The sequence below is a fragment of the Halichoerus grypus genome, chromosome 14 (assembly GCF_964656455.1).
Source record: "Halichoerus grypus chromosome 14, mHalGry1.hap1.1, whole genome shotgun sequence".
Taxonomy (NCBI): Eukaryota; Metazoa; Chordata; class Mammalia; order Carnivora; family Phocidae; genus Halichoerus; species Halichoerus grypus.
In genome coordinates, this window is record NC_135725.1 from 3244936 (window position 1) to 3252780 (window position 7845).

Below are 7845 nucleotides of genomic sequence, written 5' to 3' on the forward strand. Positions count from 1 at the left end.
TAACCAAGAACACGTTTGTTTTCAGATGTCAAAAGCATCACCTTCCTTTTTACCCGGAGTAAAAGGCTCGCGCCGGCTCCTGCCGCGTGTGGCATGGGGGTGCGGACTGGCCGACTCGCACCAGCGGGCCCGACTGCGTCTGCTTGCTTACCGCAGCCTCGTGCACCTGCTCGGCTGACCCTCTCGCCAGGCACCTGCCCCGTCCCCATCACAGGGGCTCCAGCTTCAGTGGCCATCCTATAAAACATTCCCAGACTTCCCTGATCTTTTTTATGCTCGCTGCCTGGATCTCCATTCACTCGTGTTATTTATTTATTTATTTTTTAATATTTTGTCTTCATTCTATTCCCTGTCTGGGCCATCTTATGCCTTATTGCTACAGTAATCTCTTTAAGGGGCGCCTGGGTGGCTCGGTCGGTTGAGCTTCTGACTCCTGATTTCAGCTCAGGTCATGATCTCAGGGTCCTAGGATCAAGCCCTGAGTCAGGCTCCATGTTCAGTGGGGAGTCTGCTTGAGATTCTCTCCCTCTGCCCCTCCCTCCCCCCTCTCTGTAAATAATAATAATAATAATAATAATTTCTTTAAATATCGTGAGCATAGCTTTTCCCTTAATCCTCCAGCTTAGTATATTGGTCAATTTTTTTCAGCCCAAGACTGTTTCTTGTCATCCCCCAGCACTCTGCTCTCCGCACATCGAGCTCATGCTTTCAAACTGCGGGTGTCCCCAAAACCAAGCTCAGTTACTGTGCCTTAGGCAAGAAGACACCTTGAGATGTCATGGACTTGAGTCTGCAGTTAGACCGTTCCAAGTTTACTTCAGCAGCTCAGCGATGGCACGAAGATCTCAGGTACGAACTTCCAGCATTACCCTCCTTCCCTACTCACTACATGCAGAGTGTGCAAAGGTCCTGCCACGGCCCTTGCCCTGGGCCTCCTTTCCCTGTTGTCTTTCCCAAAGTGGCCCTTTGATGCTCTTACCCGACTTAGAGTAATTCCTGTACCTTTACACCAAATCCCTCTCCTTTGAGAACAAGTAATTGTCTCCTCTAAACCTTCCCAGATCTACTATAGTCTCTTATTGTCTGTGTTGATGATGCTCTGGCCTCTGGGGTCTGGCTCCCCAGGAGGGAACTCCTTCTTCTAGGGTTACTTAATTCCTGGAGATTGCAAACAAGTCAGTGCCCAGAGGGTACCTTTCATATGCAAACCGACCAGCAGGAGCCCACACCTCCTCCATGAGGCTCTGACACTCTGGGCCTTATTCCTCTGCCCTAGTCACCCCAGGGCCAGGTGCCAGACAGTTTGGAACAACCCCACCACCCCAAAATCCACAGAAATGAATCAAATTAGCCAATCCTACCCCTGCCTCCCCATCCTCTTGGGAACTATAGCAAACTATCTTTTCAATGGCCACCATGTCCTGATCTGTTGGCCTCACCATACCTAAAAGCTAATAACGCCTCCATTGTAAAACACTTTCCAAGCTAGCTTTGGCAATAATGGGAAGAAGGGGATTTCCCTTTCCTGGGCATCTATGTTCTGTGAAAGTCTGGATTCAAAAGAGTAAAAGAGCTGATATGCACGCAGGGTGGAGGAGACGGAGCGCTGTGGGAAGGCAAGACTCCATCGACCGAGTGGCGGCATCATGATTTCCTGATAAGACCTGAAGTGTTAGAAGGATGATGGAGAGGGTCACAGTGTGTTTCCAGGTGGAGACAAGAAGTAAGAAGGTGAGAATAACTAATTTAAGTTATCCTGAAGGCAGAAAATGGGATACTCCCTAGAAAGGCCGAATAACAGACTTGAGAGAGGACAGGAAGTGCACGAGGGCACACTCAGATTGGATAGCCCCAAAATGGGGTTACAGAATCAACAGCTCAACACTTTGAATTTGCTTTCCAAATCCAGGCTCCTCCTGGAGGAGAGGCTTGCTGAGCCAAAATTAGTTGTTAAATCTATGACCTCAATGTCCCCTGGGCCAGACCGGTGGGCGAGATGGGCACAGTTCTCTGTTTCAAGATTTGTGCAAGAGCTGGTGAGCTCCACCCTACCTTGCCCAACATGCGCTTTGTATCTGCTGGTATTGCAAGATCCAGTTTCTTGCCTCTGATCTATTTTCATTACTGCACCACATCCCATTGTTCCTTTTCCTCCTGAGAGCCCAAGTATGCTACCCCCCTTCCATTGCTTGCTCTACACAGGCTTGGCCCCACAAGGACAAAAACAGTTGAAAGTAAGAATGGCCAAAATAATAGGGGCTTATCCCAGCATCTCTCAAACTTCAGTGTACAAAGGAATCACCCAATGATTGTGCTAAATGCAGATTTTATTAATAAGCAGATCAGCAGACTTGAGGGGGAATTTCTGGCAAGGTCTGCTGGTTCAAGGAATATACCCTGAAGAAGAAGGGTGTCAACAACACACTTGGTTCTCTTTTCCAGGTAAGGACTGTGCTCCGTGGAGTCTGGGGGAACCAGGCAACCTCCATGTTGCTGCTCTATCACAGGGCCTGCATTCCCAAAGTCACCCCAGAGTCAGAATGACTGCTGCAGATCCTGCCATCGTGTCCACATCCAGCCGGTGGAAAGGAGGAAGGGGTGGAGAGGCAGAGGCCAGGCTGCCACTCAGTGTCCTCCCAAGGAAGGCTGTAAACAGCTCTTCCACACAGGCTTTCAAAACATTGCTCAGAAAGGCCAAAGGCAGCCGGGGAATGTCACCTTTGTTACAGGGGTTGTATGCCCAGCTAAGAGCTATTTGTTTGTTTAACTGTGTAGACTGGGTGAAAGGATCCTGGGGGAAAGCCAGGATCGCGTGTGTGCTTCTGAGGGTTTAGGAAGATGTCAGGCGTTTATATAGGAGATGTGTATTATTATTTGAATAAAAGTAACAGCACTGACCCCACCAATAATGAATAAGGACTATGTAGTAGGAACTGCACATCAGATAATGTTCTAAGTGCTTTATGTGTTTTGATTCATTTAGTTCTCAAAATAGCCTCATGAGAAAAGAGGCAGAAGGAGATGACGTAACCACTCAGGTCACACAGCTGGCTAATGACGGGGTGCGGACTCTGAGCCGCTGCTTCCCGGCAGTGTGCCCTGACCTGCGGGTGTGCTGGTAAAACTTTAACAACCTGCTCTTTCAAAAGAAAAAAGAAAAGAGAAAAAAGAAAAAGAAAAAAAACCGCCCCCGCTGGACGCGCTTGCCAAATCCTTCAGTGTAAATACTTCCAGCTACCAGCACGACGACCAGCTCAGCCAGGAAGGGATCCTGGTGCACCATCACTGGGGGACCCCTTACTACGGGCTTGTGCCATATTTCCACCACATGTGTGCACAGGTGCTGGCGTCCCCAGGAGCGCAGATGTATCGTGTAGCAAAATGATTAGGAAGTGCTAGGTTTGGGGTATTTGCTCCGTTTGCTTTTAATGTTTTATTTATTTATTTTTTTTTTTAATTTTTTTTTATTTTTATTTTTTTTGCTTTTAATGTTTTATTTTATCATGAGTTTCTGTCACTGGATCTTGAATAATTTAACAACCAGCTTGTAAAATTCTCAACAGTTTAACAACTGGTCCTCGGGACCCAGTGGGAGCAGACTCCGGCCACCGCTGCCCACAGCAGGATACTTTACGGACAACTTAAAACTAAATATCATGCATCTGTGCTCCTTCAAATCTGTGATTTTTGTCATTTCAGCCAACTGGGACCCCAGAGCAAGGGCTCATCTCTCTTGCCCATTGCTGACTTCTCGGTCCCGACATCTCAGGAGTAACAAGTACAATTTAAAATACAGTTTAAAAATCTCATGTTCCAAAGAAGACTCACTCAGCAATCTTTGCTTTCCTATTTCTTGCCATCCTGGCCTCTCTTGGACTCATGTTAGCTGTGTGCATGACTTAACAGGGAAATACAGCCCTAACATAAGTCATTTTGGCACCAACTATTAAGGTTCTTTCCAGTGTTTTAGATGGTCCATCTCATAAGAGTCGGGCTTGGGAATGATTTCAAGTTATGGAGATGTATCTGTGTCACATGGACTCGGCGTGGAGTGGGTTCCTCAGCATGTCACTGTCCATCCTATGGCACATCCCTGTGTGGGGTCAGGGGAGGAGGCGATGCTGTCAGAGTTCCAGGGAAGCTTGAACTGAGAGCCCTCAGACCCCCAGAGCATCTTGGTTGTACCTACTTCTCATTCCAAGAAGATTCTCTTTTAAGAGACTTTTCTGCCTCCCTTAAGTAACCCATTGAAAACTGGATCTAGCAGATGCAGATGGGATGTTTTGCAAATGCCGCTCCTTCCGCTACAAAGATCCAGTTCCTTTGACTTACAAAGCCCTAGTCTCCACCCTTTAAGATTTAAGAAGGCACAGAGGTCACTTCCTCTCAGGGGCCCTGCCCCTGGCTGTCGACTGGGCCTGGTGTCCTTCCCAGGTGCTCATGGTCTTCTCTCATGGCCTTTATCTCCTGCTCCATAGGTATTGTTGGCTTGTATTTCTCATTAGACTGTAAACTTTGTGATGACATGGGCTGTGGTTATGGATTCTTTATATCTCTTAAATTGCCTGGCACCAAATAGATGTTCAGTCACTCATTATTTAATTAATTTAATGGATAGATAGAATGCTACGCACCATTTCAGTTAGCTGGTTATTGGGGTTCAGGGAGAAGAATAAAAACTAGAGTTGTCTAGAAGTCAAAGGTAACTGGGCACTATTAGATTATGGAATTATTTCTTCTGAATCCACCGTGGAAGGCAGGTTTAGAATTAGTGCATGGAAGGTTCAAGAAGAAAGATTATAGTTCAAGCCAGGTAAAGGTTTTCTACATTTAAAGATGTCACAAAATAGATAGACGTGATTCTGGTGGTATTGGAGTCTACATATTTTACTTCCCTGTTAAAATCAAAGCTATGAGGGGTACCTGGGTGGCTCAGTCGTTAAGGGTCTGCCTTCTGCTCAGGTCATGATCCCAGGGGCCTGGGGTGGAGCCCCGCCTCGGGCTCCCTGCTCAGTGGGGAGTCTGCTTCTCTCCCTCCCACTCCCCCTGCTTGTGCTCTCTCTTTTGCTGTGTCTTTCTCTGTCAAATATATAAATAAATAAATAAATCTTTAAAAAAAATTGAAGTTATGAGTACAATATTTATAAGCACAGTGTTGATGAACCAAAGAAAGGAAGTCTACAGATTCCATGATCAAGTGTTGAATTCAGGAGATTAACTTAGTTTGGGTTCCCCCAAAAGTAAACTTAAGAACAGATTTTAATGCATGTGGTTTAGGGCGCCTGGGTGGCTCAGTTAGTTAAGCGACTGCCTTCGGCTCAGGTCATGATCCTGGAGTCCCAGGATCGAGTCCCGCATCGGGCTCCCTGCTCGGCAGGGAGCCTGCTTCTCCCTCTGACCCTCCCCCCTCTCATGCTCTCTCTCTCTCATTCTCTCTCTCAAATAAATAAATAAAATCTTTAAAAAAAAAAAAAAGATTTTAATGCATGTGGTTTAGATAGGTCACAATCCTGGGACTGAAATACATAAAGTGAAATAAATTCATGGTAACACTGAAAATAGAGTAGGGGATTCGTGGTCTTTTTTTCCAGAACCTGTATTTGCTCCCAGGCTGAAGCCAGAAATAGCTGCATAAGAAGGGATAAGGACACCTAAAATAATAGATGTTCAAGATAGGGTCCTTTTCTGGCATCTGAGGCCTGGGGACGTCTGCCACTTTCCCCTCACCATTATTTATATATCCTTAGAGAAACTTGCCAGGTGACATAGCTCACCTAGACTCAGGCTTGCAACAAGTCCTCAATTTTGGAGGAGAGGCCCAAAGTGAATAATGTTAGAGGAAATCTTTGTGAGCCATCTGGACTAATCAGCCCTGCAATTTGTCTACAAATACACACTACAAGAGCAAAACCAAAGGGGGAAAAGAAAGAAAAAGTGTGGGGTGGGTGAGCAGAGCAGCATAAGCAAACAGAATTGACCCCAGAGGAAACAAAGACAATCCAAAGAAAAGAAGAGATATTTTTAAATCTCCAGTCAGAGACTTAATCCATAAGTTAATAGATTAATGTTCAGAAGATATAATCAATAGATCCTATCAGAAAAACAAGGCAGAAAAACAGATTCAATTCATGGAATTAAAAACATAGCACCTTGGGACGCCTGGGTGTCTCAGTCGGTTGAACGTCCTACTCTTGATCTCAGCTCAGGTCTTGATCTCAGGGTCGTGAGTTTGAGCCCCGCTTTGGGCTCTACACTGGGTGTGGAGCCTACTTAAACAAACAACAACAAAAAACAAACAAAAATAGTACCTCAATAAAACAATCTAACAGAACTAACTAAAGGAAAGATTTGGTGAAATTTCCCAGAACAAAGAGGTGAGGAACAAGAGAGAGAAAGCAAGAGCAGTTTCAGAAAACTAGGAATAAAACAAAGACAATAAGAGCTTCCAAAAGCTGAAGGCATATGAGCTACGAGGGAAGAAGACCAATTCCGACAGAAGGGTTTCCATCAGCACTAGTTTTCTGGAGGTGTTGGAGGAATGGCTTGAATGTTCTTGGGAAAATGATTTAGAGCTTAAAATTCTATTCCCGGCCAAGCTATAATCAAATGTGAGTACAAAATAAAAAAGGCACATTCAAACATGCAAGAATGCATTGCAAAGTTTACTACCCATCCATGTACCTTCCTGAAAATAAGATTTCTTGAGAATATATGGTAGCAAAAACCACACAAACAAGGTATCCAGCAAAGGAGGAGGCAGGATGGCATTCAAGAAACAACAATCATAGTCCAAGTGTGCGTGAAAAGCAATCCAAGGGTAGCAGCTTGTACACCGAGGCTGGAAAGAAGATGGAAGAGGAGAAATGTGTCTTTTTCTTTTTCAGTGATTACAAATTAGGCATTTTTCCCAATATGATAATGTTTATGCAAATATTCTGAACTCAGAAAATAAATGAATTGAATGGATGCGCGCAAGCGCGTACACACACACACACACACACCGGAAATACATACAATCCTCCATGGGAAGTGCCCTTGCACCTTGACAGAGCTTGCTTCTGGGCAGTGATGTGGGGAAGAGAGTAAGAGAGAGGGGAGTGAGGGTGGGGATGTTTCTGCAACATTTTTATTTCTTTTAAAAGAAGAGACACAGAAAAGTCAACGACATGATTTTGGCAGTGATGGAGATTTTTTTTTTTTTTTAACAGCTTTATGGAAATCTAATCAGCATGCAATAAACTGCTTTAAAATATTTAAAGTATACACCTGCAAAAGTTTTGGCATATATGTACATCTGTGAACCCAGCACCACAGAGATAATGAACACACCCATCACCCCCAAAAGTTTCCTTGTGCTCCATGTAATCCTTCCTCCTGGCCCCGCTCTCCTCCCCATCCCCCGGCAAACACTAACATGCTTTCAGTCACCAAAAAATGTTGCATGTCCTAGAGTTTCACATCGATGGACTCATGCAGGATGCATGTCTGTTGCTGCAGAGTAGTTAAGAATGGCATCTCCTTTCCAGCCTGGATCACTAACTTAGCAGTCCCTGTTAACCACCACTCTACTCTGTTTCTATGAGTTTGGTTTTTTAAGATTCCACATACCAGTGATATCATACAGTATTTGTCTTTTTCTGTCCAACCTATTTCACTTGGCATAATGCCCCAACTTTATCCGTGGTGTTGCTAGATGGCAGGATTTCCTTCTTTCTCATGGCTGAGTAATATTCCATCGTGTGTGCGCACACCACATCTTTATTCATTTATTATTTATTTGTTTGTTTATTTTTATTGAGGTATAGTTGATGCACTATGTGATGTTAGTTTCAGGTGTACAATATA

The 7845-nt window shown here is 44.7% G+C and overlaps 1 long non-coding RNA gene across 1 annotated transcript; it reads left to right on the forward strand.

The window, feature by feature from the left end:
- The first annotated feature begins 350 nt into the window (after positions 1-350).
- Positions 351-5082, forward strand: LOC144380154 (uncharacterized). Its single transcript, XR_013443976.1, has 3 exons — positions 351-849; positions 1589-1731; positions 2342-5082. It is a non-coding gene; the product is annotated as an uncharacterized LOC144380154 (long non-coding RNA).
- The last annotated feature ends 2763 nt before the right edge of the window (positions 5083-7845 follow it).